This window comes from Gossypium hirsutum, chromosome A02 (genome assembly GCF_007990345.1).
Source record: "Gossypium hirsutum isolate 1008001.06 chromosome A02, Gossypium_hirsutum_v2.1, whole genome shotgun sequence".
Lineage (NCBI taxonomy): Eukaryota > Viridiplantae > Streptophyta > Magnoliopsida > Malvales > Malvaceae > Gossypium > Gossypium hirsutum.
In genome coordinates, this window is record NC_053425.1 from 51,020,833 (window position 1) to 51,035,933 (window position 15,101).

General features: G+C 40.2%; 1 non-coding gene across 1 annotated transcript; it reads right to left on the reverse strand.

The window, feature by feature from the left end:
• Nucleotides 1–12,829: 12,829 nt before the first annotated feature.
• On the reverse strand, nt 12,830–12,901 carry TRNAV-GAC (transfer RNA valine (anticodon GAC)). The gene has a single exon. It is a non-coding gene; the product is annotated as a tRNA-Val (tRNA).
• Between the last annotated feature and the right edge of the window lie 2,200 nt (nt 12,902–15,101).

The following is a 15,101-nucleotide window of genomic DNA, read 5'->3' on the forward strand; positions in this document are numbered from 1 at the left end:
ACTATTTAATACCATTCCTACTAATTTTTGTAATTTTTAAATCCCACGTCACTGCTGCTGCCAGCATCTGTTACTGAAGCAACTATGTCCATTTCGTGATTTCTCATTGATCTAACTAGTAATTCATCATACATATCACAAAATTATAATCATGACTAGCCATACCAAAGGCTAATCATTGTCAAACATCTCCCTACTACGCTATTGCCGTATCATGAATCTTAACACCAAAATTAATCAGCCATGACATATGGCATAAAAATCGTATTACCAAGACTTACGACCCAACATTAGAACCAAATTCAACCGAACATTATGCCATTTTCGCATGGCTAAAAGTTTACATACCAAATTTCAACAAAACATATTAGCCTATACATGCCGAAATGTTCTCCTAGACCAACTAAGAAGAAAATACCAAATGTTGCTAGCAGGTGTGATGACTTCGACGACGGCACGATCACGCAAAAAGAGACGAGTCCAAGAAACCTAGAATAGGTGACAAGCAAACACCGAATGAGTATACAACTCAGTAAGCCATAAGCATTCCACAACCATCCATTAATAAAATTATCACAACAGGAAACAATGAAATGAGGTTAAGTACTCCATCCATACCGAACTATACCATAGTTCCTTAAACCCTATGGTTCAATCTCATACCAAGTCCTACATTGACCTTTCATACATCATTTTATTTTCGTTATAATCATACAATTAAACGAACTTTCACCTATTCCACAATGAACCTTATGTACGTGACTTCAACTATAATCGTCACATAGGTTCAAAACTTACCAAGCTCAACTCCAAATATAAACATAGCGCCTATTAGCCATGAACTCAAGGTACTTACCTTTTCCGCTGTCCAAAATTGACTCGGTAAAGTCGCACCCTTCATGTAAATAATTTATAGAAAATATATATAGGGTTGCACGCATAATGTTTAGTAATCAACCACGCACACTTAGTGCCATGCACTTTAAACTCACACACTTAGTGCCATGCATTTCAAGTTCGCACACTTACCTTTTTCCGCTGTCCAAAATCGACTCGGTAAAGTCGCACCCTTCATGTAAATAATTTATAGAAAATATATATTGGGTTCGCACACATAGTGCTTAATAATCAACCGCGCACACTTAGTGCCATATACTTTAAACTCGCACACTTAGTGCTGTACAATTTAAACCCGCACACTTAGTGCCAATCTCATGACCGTGAACACTTATTGCCCGCACACTTAGTTCCGAAAACCAGCCACTCTATAGGCTTCACTTCCTTTTTACATTCGACAAATTTCATCTCTACTTACATATACATTTGTATACATTTCATCTCATTAAACCCAATGGTATAGGTATTACGATCATTTAAATCAATACCAAAGATATGCTTAATGACTTACTTGTGTTGGGTAAGACGGTTCCAACTCGGCTACTCGATGATCTTTTCTTTGCCTTTGCTCGATTCTCCTCCTTTAACTCCTTGAGCTTAATCAATAAATCAACTAGTTTAACCGCCTTGCTAAATATTTACAATCCAATTACACATGCATATGTATGTTAGTATATTCGGCAATCACCCTTACTAATCACCCACTTGATCAATCATAGAGAATCAAAGTTAATATCACAATGTGTACCCTATATGGCCCATTATACATAATCAAATTTAACATCATCTATATATTTACTCATATGGCCGAATATACCTAATCATACATACACCTAACCAAAAATAATTTATAAAATCTTTATATCATTTATACACTAAGCTGAGTACTCTTACCAAGTTCACCTATATTCTTCAACAAATTCTTCATTGATCAAACACATATTCGGCTAAAGAAATGGCAATTTTAGCAACTTTTGATTTAATACTTTATCAATTATAATACATCTAAATATTTTTTTCATATTATTAACACAATTCACATACATTACTTAATATAACATTTTCACATTCGGCATTAGTATCAACCATAGTAGCCGATTCTTCCTACTTTGTACCCATGCATCTATTTGATCCTTAGTTAGTTCAAACACTCAAAGTCAACCATCTCCATACCTCATCACCAAAGACATCAAAATACCAACCAAGAATGTAACATGCATGGCCGAATATCATCTCCATCATTTAACAAAGTTTGAACCATGGCTAGGTAGATTTCAAACTTACAACTTAAAATATACATGAATCTCAAAGAATAATATCAAACATACCTCAATCTAGTTACATGCATGGCCAAACTTCCTCCTAATCCTCTTCCAAACCAAACATGAAGCAAGAACTCCTTCCTCCTTCCTTAGAATTTTCGGTCAAAAGAGGATGAAAAAGGATGAACAAAATTTTTCTTTTCCTTTCTTTAGCTCACGGCAATGGGGGGGGAAACAACCACTCATTTTTTTGTTTTCATTTCTTTATTACCCATACTCCTTATTTTATTTTTTTCTAACATACCTCAGTAAGCCAACATGTTCCCAACATGTTTCCACCCATAGCATGGCCAACCACTAGCTCAAATTTTGGGTAATTTGACATGCAAACCCATCATTTTCATAACATGCATTAATAGACCATTTTAAATTAGCCTATCATATTTTCACCATGTTTCATATCGATCCCTATTTAATAATTTCTCATGCAATTGGCAAAATTGGAGAATGAAACTTCCACATACTCATGTACACACATAATAAGCATAGAATATGGAAATTAATTATTTTTATGACTCGGTTTTGTGGTCCCGAAACCACTTCCCGACTAGGGTCAATTTTGGGCTGTTACAGTTTTCCTTTGCTGCTCAAGTCTGCCATTTTGTTCTTTGTCGATTTTTGCTAGATGGTCCTTTGTGATTTCTTGTGATTCCCTTTTTGCTCTTTTTTTCCTATGGCAACATTTGCTCCCCCTCCTCCCTTGCCGCTTTTTCATTGTTTTCTTTTGTTTCTGCCAACTGCCTGTTGAACTTTCTTTTTCTTTCTTCTCACACCTTTGGATTTTCCTTATAAGTCATTCCTTCCTTAATCCTTGGTTTTCGTTGCCGCAACTTGCCACCTTTGTTTTGGGTTCTTTCGTTATTAGTAAGTGTCGCAACTGTGAAGTATTCTTTTCATTTATAGATTTTTGGTGAATCGATCGACTATTTTATTTGCGAAGGTTAAGGGTTGGAACGACTCGGTTAGCGTTAGAGTACTGTGACTCTACTGTTATGCGGTTAGTAGGTAAAGTGGCTATATTTTAGTGGTGTTAAAGGAAAGTTTTTCTTTTTCCCTTGGATATGAAATGTGAATTAATGTTGGTATTGAGTCTTTACAGAATTGTCCATGGTGAATTGTGGAGTAGTGAACTATCTTGTTCAGATCTGCAGGTCCTGGAGTGCTCAATAGTGTTTTACAATAAATCGCATCAGGTGTGTAATAGTACCGTATTTGATAATCGGTCAAAAAGCGGAAGAGTGTGTGAATCCACACACATTGATTTGACCATAGGTCGGCAAATACAAAAATGTTGAAATACCGAGAAGCCAAAAACTCGAAAGGAGGGGCTTAGAGCGTGTGATCGTATGCACGGTAAATCGAGCCCACAAAATGTGGGTGTATGGAAAAAAAGGCTGCCATGAACGAATTCATGGGCTTAGGCCATAATGGACCAAATGGGCCCGATGGGCCTGTGGGCCCACTTGTGTAAATCTAACTGTTAAGTGGAAAATAGTGCGACTTGTCATGCCACGCACATTGCATAGGCCATTATGGGCCTCAATGGGCTAAATTGGGTCGTGTGGGCCCAATGGGCTCATGGGCCCTGCATGGATAAAATCCTCGATAAGTGACAAACTTTGGATTGGGCTGTGCAGTATGCATAGCCGTGGCTAATCCTAGGCTAATCCTCAATAACTGACTTGATGATGGTTGTACAACTGATATGCTTTTAATATATGTTTAAATGATTGTTACTGAGCATGGCCATTTTGCATACACGTGTGATAATGAGCATGACATACACGACATATTGCATGGGGTTGGGACATTAATACGGAGAAAGTTTTGATAGGATTGCACAGGTCGTATGAGATGACCGTGGATCCATTATTGATCTATTAAGGTCGCACGGGTCGTACGAAACTATTGTGGACTGATGAACGGCTTAGTGCTACTTAATCTGATTATGGCTCTGTGCCAACCTAAATATGGCTCTGTGCTATGTTGATTATGGCTTTGCGCAAATCGTATTTACCAATGGCTATGTGCCTATCATATTTATCGATAACTCTGTGTCGATTATTTTTACCCATGGCTGTGTGCCAATTATATTACCGTCACTGATGGCTATGTGCCAGACTTATTACAGTTACCGATGCCTTTGTGTCAATTATAATACCGCTACTGAAGGCTTGAAGTAGAATATGTACTACTAGCTTTGTTTCGATTTTGGTTAGTATTGTAACCGATGCTAACATTGTAAGTATAGGGATGGCGTGGGTGAGTTATTCCCCACAGGTAGTGCAGGGTTGGACGGAGGCACGTGTAGGGCTGGATGGGATAGCATGCATCCATGCATCCACACATTCTGCTTTGTTACTGAGATGGGCTAGGCCCAATTGATTCTATTATGAGCTGTGACCCAAATGATAATGTAATAGGATTTGGCCCACTTATGTCTAAACTGGACTGTACTGTTACTGCTAAAGGGCTCTGGTCCAGACTATTTCTGTTTCTGTATACTAACTGCTACTCTAGTAAGGGGATCTCACACTGAGTTTTTGTAAACTCACCTTATTTTTAATTGTACAGGTGGTCCCCAGCGTTAGGCGGATCAGTGCTGCAAGGGACTCGGAGATGGCCACATGACTATTCCTATTGGTACATTAAATTGCTTACTCGTATTTTTTATTTTGGATTTCTGGTTTGTAATAAGACCATTTATGGGATTTACTTGTAATTGGGATTTTGATTACTCACTTTAAACTGCTAGTCTAGGAAAAGACGAGTTTTCAAACCATTTACTTTTTCCAAAAACATATGTTTTAAACTTGTAACGCCCCAAAAACATATCTTTTTTTTTGTTTCGATAAAAATTATGCTTAACATTCCTAGTCAAGTGTTAATTATGTGATAGTAGGTCTTGGTTAAGGTTTGAGTTCGAACTTAGGGGTGAAGGAAATTATGGTTTAATTATTAAAAGAACCTTGTTGGCAAGTAGGTTGGCTTTTAAATAAATGAAGGAATAATTGGATACAAGAAAGCCTTGTGGTGGAGTGGCAAGTGGCATCACATGCAAGGCAAAGAGGTAAGGGGTTAGAATCCCTCTTAAAGGAAGGATTTATTTTTGCTTAAGGGACGGACAGTGGTGGCGAATGTGAACTCTGTAGGGAGTGATAAAAGGAGAAATTTGAGGAGGGGATTAAGGGGTTATCAGGGAGAAAATTTAGGAGATGAGGAGTGTAAAGAGGTGGAACCGAATTAGGGATTAGAGAATAGGAAATTCGGCTAGAAGCTATGTATAGATGCCAAATGTGAGGTTGCCAGGCTAATGTCGAATTTTCCCTCACCTTGTTGCCAGAAAACATCTTTTTCTCTAAAGATCTAAAAGCCAAAAATCCCTTGTTCTTCCTTCTTTACTTGTGTCAATTTTCCATTCTTTCCCCTACTCAATACTTTTATTTTGATTCACCACTGGTTGTAAACGGTTTCTACTGCACTTTTTCTTTGTGCCAAATAACCTTTTTCCATCATACAAACCTTAAAAGCCGAATATCCTCTGTACCGCCACTACTCTTTCTACTTCGGCCAATTCTAGTATAAGTGTTTTGTTCTTTCATTTTGTTTTTCTAAGTATCGATTACTCTATCCCTCACTTCTTCTAATTGGTTTTGGTAGGATTAGTATCGAATCCCATTCTTTTCGATCCCTGCCAATTTGCTCCTTAAGTGTGAGATTTTGGTAAGTGTTCTTCACTTCGGTAAGGGTTGGCCGAATAGGCTTTAGTAGAAAAGGGTGACATATGATGGATACAAGTCCCCTAATATGTTTTTAATGATAAAGGTCAATGCAGATCTGGTAAGTACTTGTGATTAGTGATCAAGGAAAAGCTATTAAGACTTGGAGTTTCAGGTAAGGTTAAGGTGAGACTTCGGCTTTTGGTAAAGTATTCGATAAGTATATGTGAGTAATCATTGAGTGATATCGATTGTAGGTTTGTGGTAAGAGGGATCGCAGCACGTTTTATTACCAGGTGTGTACATACACTACACACACACAAGTAGATCAGCAAATCTTGAAATGTCAAAAAGTCGAAATACCGAAAAGCCAAAAGTTTAGCTACGGTAGTCTTGCGAGTGCGTGAACACTCATAAGAGGGAAACCAATAGCTTATCGGAGGCCCCATGGGCAATTCCATGAACTTGGGCTGTGTTTTGGCCAACCAGACCAAGATGGGCTAAGTGGACCCGATGGGCTATTGGGCTCATAATAGGCAAAATTGGCAACTTGATGTTAAGTGATGGAAGTTATATGAAAGCATGTATATGAATGTGATTTGGGCCTAATGGGCCATAAGAATGTGATTTGGGCCTAATGGGCCATACGAATGTGATTTGGGCCTAATGGGGCATATGAATGAGATTGGGCCTAGTGGGCCATATGCATGTATGTAGACCTATTTGTGCTTTGTAAGGGGTTTTGGGCCTAGTATCTGATAACTATTTAATTGACATAAAACTTAATTAATTAATTGCGACCATGGACGAGTCATAAGGTTAAGGTGTGGTAATGGGTATATGCATGTCTAGGATTGGATCTAAGGAGGGCTTGGTACTTAAACGGTCTTAATGACTCACCTCCTCTTCTATGAAATCCTACCTAGTGCATAATATCTGTTCACATTAGCCAACGAGGACTTGTTAACGGGCCAAGGTAAGTAATAAACCTAATAAATAGAAATTATCGAAATGCCCCTAAGGGCAAAAATAACCAAAATACCCCTATGTGTTGAATGTAAGATTTATGGATGTTACATGTATATCTGTTGGATACACACGATATTCTATCTAGGTTGTATATGGGTTGGGAATTATGGAATGGAAGAAGTATGTAACGCCTCAATTTTTAGGATTTTCGGGATTTTTATGATTTGGCTGTTTGATGTAGGTCTGAGTATGTTAGTGGGCCTTTAGAAGGCCCAATAGTAAATTTAATTCGAGGCAATTTCTAAATTTTCGATTTAAAGAGAGAGGTTTTTTGGCATTATGGGCTTTTAAATTAAAGGTGGTAAAATAAGACACAATAATATCTGTGGTAAAGTGGCATGTGATGCCACATAGGTGTTTGGGAAGTGGCGTGTGGATGTTTAGGGGGAGCCAAGGTTCAAGTCACAAGGTAAGTTAAATAGGGTATTTATTTTTTGTGAACAGGAAAAGTAGTTAGTAGAACATAGGTGGAACTCTGTTAGGGAGAGTTTGAGCTACTCAGGGGATTGGGTAACGGAGAGATAAGGGAGGAAATTTAGGAGCTGATCAAGGGTCTTTAGTATAGGCAACTCGGCTAGGTCATTTTGTGTTGGGAATTTCGACATTTGGACTTGTGGCTGCCGAATTCATCTTGTATTTTCGGGACTGAATTTCCTCATTTTTTTTCTTTCGCTAGAAGATGAAACCTACACCCTACACCTGTGCCGACTTCTCTTCTTCAAGAACCGAATTCTCTCATCTCCTTCCCTCTTATTTTCTCTTTTCTTTTCTTGTCAACCCTCATCTTCTTTATCCCTGTTTCCTCTCAAAACCAAGTACCTGCTGCCGATTACCTCTTATTTTCTTCATGTGTTTTGATCAGCACTTATTTTCTTTAATTGCTTTGGGTTTTAAGTTGTAATAAGGCCGCTTTATTTATTTTTAATTGTTTAAGTATGTTTTGTTAGCTTAGGCATGATGTTGATTTAATTGTTGAAGTTGAATAGCTCTAGGGCACATTTTAAAAAGGTTACTTCATTTCAAAATATCACGATAACATTGCAAAGCTTCCGCAATAAAAATGTTTTCAAAATTAACAACCTTTTAAAATGGTTTTAAACGAATCGGTTTCCATGAACAAACACTCGGTTAAAGTGCGGAAGTGGTTGTGTGCATGTCTAGGATTGGATCCGTGGAGAGCTAGGTACTTAAGCAGTCTAATTGACTCACCTCCTCTTTTTCTGGCATCCTACCTGGTGCATAACTTCCATTCACTTTAATCTATAACGAGGTTTTTCTTTAAACACTAAGAAAGACTTTAGCTAAAACATGACTTTTTAGTAACGCTTCAAAGAGACACGCCAAATTCGGTCGTAACGTATGAGCCGAGTTTGGGGTGTTACATTTAATAGTATCAAAGCCCGGCTGCAACAACTAGGCTATGGAATGGTTTTTTTTTTAAAAAAACAATTTAGATTTTCTTCCTACAAATAAATTATTTCAAAGGTTGCACATCCAATTTTCTAAAATTTGATTCTGAGTAGGTGGCACACCAAATCTCCGGACCAAGTCTGTAAGTATCATTCTGAATTTTTCTGAATGTTTTTGAATTATCAGCTATATGCTTGTACTGAAACCTTATTATGATACTCTAGTTAGGGTGATGATGGAACTGTAGGAATTTTTTATAAGTAGACTAAAGACTGTAGCTAGGCTACGATTTCGCGAAAACCAAAACTCTGAATTGATGTATGTTCATAAAACATCTGTAATAAACACTATAATATTTAATTGATGCATAAAATTCGTACTCAGATAATACGACATGAGTGCGAGAGTAGCTCATGGAAGGGGCCGTGGACGTGGTCGAGGTAGTACGCGGGCTGGATCTTCGTCTTCAGGACATATGCCAGTGGTAGATGCACCAGTACCACCGACAACAGAGGTGGAGTCTCATGATCGAGGTGCCGGGGATGATGCTCTATCTCAGGCAATGCTTTGTGTTCTGGAAAGGGTTGCCGGGGCAAGTACGGGTAACAAAATTTGAGGATCTATTTCCGAGAGACTCCGAGCTAATGGAGCGGAGATCTTTAGGGGCGTATCTGGTGTAGCCCCAAATGTGGCTGAATATTGGTTAGAGGCCACAGAACGAATTATGGATGATTTGCACTGTTCTGTAAAGTAGAAGCTGAAGGGAGCCATATCATTGTAATGGGATGAGGCTTATCAGTGGTGGCTCACTGTGAGAGATGGAACCCCAGCTGACAGGGTGACTTGGGAGTTATTTAAGATGGCCTTCAAGGGAAAGTATGTTGGGGCGAGTTATGTGGGTGTCCGCACGAAAGAATTTTTGAATCTGGTTCAAGGGTGTAAGACAGTTGCTGAGTACGAGGCTGAGTTTCTGAGGCTGAGCGGTATGCCGTTGGGATAGTCGCTACAGAGTATGAACGTAGTGTGCGCTTTGAGGATGGTCTTAGAGATGAACTTAGGGTGCTAATTACTCCGCAGAGGGAGCGAGACTTTGCTGCTCTGGTGGAGAAAGCTAAGATAGCTGAGAAGGTGAACGTACAGAAAGATAGAATCGTGAAAATGATCCGAACCATTTTCGGAGGGATTTGGGACCCTCGGGTGGTGCAAGTAGAAATTTTAAAAGAGCAAGAGTAGAAGAGCCAGTTCGAGCAGTTCCGATGAATGTTGTTAGACCACAAGTTTATGGGGACTGTGGTAAGGTACATCTGGGCGAGTGTAGGACACGTTCTGGTGCTTGTTTTCGGTGCGGATCTATGGAGCATCTGGGCGAGTGTAGGAAACATTCTGGTGCTTTTTTTGGTGCCGATCTATGGAGCATAAAGTCAGGGACTATCCTCAGAAAACATATCAGGTTCAAGTTGCAGAATGGAGGGTTGTTCAACCAGTGAGAGGTGGACCACAACCACTGAGAGGATGTGAACAATGTAGGGGAGGTAATGGAAATGGTCAGGGTCGAGGAGCACTTGGCAGAGGGGTCAAAAATGCTGAGGCTCGACAGCCAGCGTTGGTGTATGCAGCTCGTCGTCGAGAGGAAGGCGATGCACTCGACGTCATAACTGGTAAGTTCTTGATTTCTAGCATGTCGTACACTGCTTTGATAGATATTGGATCTACTTATTTGTATGTTGCATGTTCCATATCTGGGTCGTTGGGTGTGCACTCTGAGGAGACTTGAGTGAGGTATCGGTACTAAGTCCTTTAGGCCACTCGGTTAGGGTGGACAAACTGTATAGAGATTTGCCTTTAGAAACTAAAGGTACAATCTTCTCTAGAGACTTGATGGAATTACCGTGCGGTGAATTCAACCTCATTCTGGGAATGGACTGGCTTATTAAGCATAGGGCAACTCTGGACTGTGCAACTAAGCGGATGGTGTTAAAAACTGCAGAGGATGTGGAGGTTATGATGATAGGTGAGCGAAGGGATTATTTTTCCAATGTGGTGTCAGCATTGAGAGCCGAGAAGTGGATTCGTAAGGGTTGTGAGGTTTATTTGGCATTTGTAAGTCAGTCGAAGACTGAGGGTCTGACGGTGGATCAAGTTAGAATCGTTAAGGAGTTCCAAGATGTTTTTCCAGAGGAGCTTCTGGGATTCCCTCCAAACCGAGAAGTCAAGTTTGGAATTGACTTGTTGCCTGGAACGGCACCAGTGTCCATCACACCATACAGGATGGCACCAAAGGAGTTAATGGAGCTAAAGGCACAAATTCAAGAGTTGTTGGATAGAGGCTTTATTAGGTCGAGTGTGTCTCCGTGGGGAGTACTGGTGTTGATTGTGAAAAAGAAGGATGGGACGATGTGGATGTGCATCGATTATCGGCAATTGAACAAACTGATAATTAAGAATAAGTACCCTCTGCCAAGAATCGATGACTTGTTTGACCAACTTAGACGAGCTTCGGTATTCTCCAAGATTGATCTTCAATCTGGATATCATCAGTTAAGGGTCAAGGAGGTAGATATTCATAAGATGGCATTCAGGACTCGGTATGGTCATTACGAGTTTTTGGTTATGCCATTTGGACTGACGAACGCTCCTGCAGCATTCATGGATCTGATGAATCGTGTATTCCAACCATTTTTGGATCGATTTGTAGTCGTTTTTATTGATGATATTCTGGTATATTCTGAAACCAAAGAGAAGCATGTTGAACATCTCCGCATTACTTTATGCAAAATTCAGTAAGTGTGAATTTTGGTTGAGGGGGGTAACCTTCTTAGGTCATGTTGTCTCTGCTGAGGGGATCAAAGTGGACCCTCGAAAGATTGAAGCGATTCTGGAGTGGAGGCCACCTAGATCGGTGTCAGAAATTCAGAGTTTTCTGGGTTTGGCAGGGTACTACTGAAGGTTTGTGGAAGGTTTTTCTGTGTTGGCAACACCATTGATAAAGCTTATAAGGAAAGGAGCACCGTCTATTTTGACCAAGAAGTAGTAGGAAGCTTTTGAGAAATTGAAGGAAGTCCTGACCGAGCCACCTGTATTAATTCAGCCGGAGTCTGGGAAGGATTCTACCGTGTATAGTGACGCATCACATATGGGTTTGGGCTGTGTGTTGATGCAAGAGGGTAAGGTGGTTGCTTATGCATCGCGACAACTTAAGCCTCACGAAGTAAACTATCATACTCACGACCTAGAATTGGCAGCAGTAATTTTTGCACTTAAGATTTGGAGACACTACTTGTACGGAGAAAGGTGTGTCATATACATGGATCATAAGAGTCTCAAGTACTTGCTGACTCAGAAGGAGTTGAACCTTAGGCAACGAAGATGGATAGAGTTGCTTAAGGATTATGACTGTTCGATAGAGTATCACCCAGGCAAGGCTAATGTGGTAGCCGATGCCCTAAGTCGTAGAGCTGTATCTGATCTGAGAGCAATGTTTGTTCATTTGAGTCTGTATGATGATGGTAGCCTGTTGGCTGAGTTGCAAGTAAGGCCAACCTGGGTGGATCAGATTAAGGAAAAGCAGTTGAAGGATGAGTCTTTAGTTTCTCGATTCCAACAAGTTAAGAAAGGGGAAACTTTTGAGTTTGGGTTGAATAGTGACAAAGTTCTGTGTTTCTGAGGGAGAGTTTGCATTCTAAAGGACTCAGATTTAAGGCAGTCGATACTGAAAGGAGCTCATGGAGGACTTTGTACTATGCATCCTGGAGGGAATAAGTTGTATCACGACTTGCGAGAATTGTATTGGTGGCCTGGGCTTAAACGAGAAGTAACGGAGTTTGTGGGGAAATGTCTAACATGCCAGCAAGTGAAAGCTACTCAGCTACCTTTCAGACTTTTGCAGCCAGTGAAGATACCACTTTGGAAGTAGGAAAGGGTAACCATGGACTTCGTGAGTGGGCTACCCTTGACACCGACGAAGAAGGACTCAGTTTGGGTAATTGTGGATAGGTTGACCAAGTCTGCTCATTTCATACCTTTCCACACTACTTATTCACTTCAGAAGTTAGCCAAATTGTACGTGGACTTTCTGAAGGATCGCTTTCAGTTGGATCGAGCTCTCATGCTGATCGGAGGAATGCCAATCTCTCTTTCTTTTTTGAGAAAGCACTCTTTTTCTCTTTGTTGCAAAGTCGTCTTATGATTTCAAATTCCCTTCTTGAAGGTTGCGTCATCAGGGAAGGTCTTTGTTCTGTTCTGGCAGTCAAAGTGATGGCTCCTCATCCTCGACAGAGCAATGTTCAGTTTCTGAGACAGTTGAAGAAGAACCCCAAGTCTCAAGTGATGTTGGAGTTCGCTCCTAGAAATATAGCCATCCTTACCCCCTCACGTCAATCCCACGAGCCTCTTATCCATTCTTATTCAATCACGGCAGGGGGCAAGGCAAAATAGAAAAACTCACATTGGGTTTAGGGATAATCAGGCTCGAACTGATGACATCCACCATGTCAAGGTGACACTCTACCGCTGAGTTATATCCCTTCCCTGCCCCCATCAAGAAATAGAACTGACTAATCCTAAGTCAAAGGATCGAGAAACTCAACAACGCCACTATTCTTGAACAACTTGGAGCCAGGCTTTCCTTTCGCACTATTACGGATACGAAAATAATGGAAAAAGTTGGATTCAATTGTCAACTGCTCCTATCAAAAATAGGATTGACTATGGATCCAAGCCATATACGTATGGTTTCATAAAACTGTACGATTCTCCCAATCTAAATCATGCAGGTTTTACATGAAGAAGGTTTGCCTCAGCATGTTCTATTCGATATGAGTAGGAGAAGCGGTATTCTTAAAAAAATAGAGAAATCAAGCCCAATTGCGGGACAATATGATTGAATATGATTGGTTTCAAATATGAATATTAAATGACATAAATTAACTGTTTTTGTTCCGTAAACTCTAGTAATGCTTTGTAACCCTACTCCGACAACGGATATGGAGATTGTGCGACTTCATGGAGTGCCAGTATCGATTACTTCTGATTGGGATCCTAGGGGCGTTGGGAACACGATTAAACTTTAGCACGGCTTTTCATCCTCAGACTGATGGTCAGTCGGAAAGAGTTATTCAGATTTTGGAAGACATGTTGAGGGGATGTGTTATTGACTTCCGAGGTAATTGGGAGGATTACTTGCCGTTGGCAGAATTTACGTATAATAATAGTTATCAGGCGAGTATTAGAATGGCATCTTATGAAGCACTGTATGGACGTAGGTGTCGTACACGTAGTTGTTGGACAGAAATGGGAGAGCGACGGGTTCTTAGACCGGATTTGGTAGCGGATACTGAAGATAAAGTCAGAGTAATTAGAGATCGGTTAAAAGAAGCATCTGATAGGAAAAAGTCGTATGTAGATTTGAAGTGTAAGGAGATTGAGTACTCAGTGGGTGATATGGTCTTCTTGAAGGTTTCACCATGGAAGAAGATATTAAGGTTTGGTAAGAAGGGCAAGTTGAGTCCGAGGTTCATTGGGCCTTATCGGGTTCTTAAGTGAGTAGGTCCAGTGGCTTACCAATTGGAATTACCTCCGAAGTTAAACAGGATTCACGATGTTTTTCACGTCTCCATGTTAAGGCGTTATCATTCTGATCCTACTCATGTCGTGCCGATTGCAGAGATTGAAGTGCAGCCAGATTTGACTTTCAAGGAAGAGCCTGTGCAGATATAGGATCGTGATGTTAAGGTTCTAAGAAGGAAGCCAGTTCCATTGGTAAAGGTACTCTGGCGTAATCATGGCAGAGAGGAAGCTACTTGGAAGCCAGAAGAGGAGATGCGACAACAATACCCTTATCTGTTTGAATCAAGTAAATTTCGAGGATGAAATTTCTTTAAGGAGGGTAGAGTTGTAACGCCCCAATTTTGGGGATTTTTGGGATTTCTGTGATTTGACTGTTTGATGTAGGTCTGAGTATGTCAATAGGCCTTTAGAAGGCCCAAGAGTAAATTTAATTCGAGGCAATTTTTGAATTTTTGATTTAGAGAGAGAGGGTTCTGGCATTATGGGCTTTTAAATTAAAGGTGGTAAAATAAGACACAAGAAATGGTAAAGTGGCATGTGACGCCACATAGGTGTTTGGCAAGTGGCGTGTGGATGTTTAGGGGGAGCGAAGGTTCAAGTCGCAAGGTAAGTTAAATAGGGTATTTATTTTTTGTGAACAGGAAAAGTAGGTAGTGGAACGTAGGTGGAACTCTGTTAGGGAGAGTTTGAACTGCTCAGGGGATTGGGTATGTAACACCCCGAACCCGAGACCGACACCGGAGTCGAACACGAGGTGTTAACAGACTTTAAACCCCTTATAAAAAATATTTCCCAGACACTGCCAATCTGCGTACTAGTCGCTTTAAAAATCATATCTTGAGTTTCACAACTAAAAAATCAGTTTCGTGATTTTTCCCTGAAACTAGACTCATATGCCCATCTACATATTTTTTTTCTAGAATTTTTGGTTGGGCCAATTAGTACAGTTTATTAGTCAAAGTCTCCCATGTTACAGGGATCGACTACCCTGACCTTTGCGCATTACGACTTGGATATCTCCTTGTACAGGGCTCCAATACTGATACCGTTTGTTTCTATAGAAACTAGACTCAGAGAGGAATCTATAAATATATGGTATGACTCCTAATTATCTCTGGTTAATTTATAATGAATTTCCAAAGTCGGAACAGGGAATCCA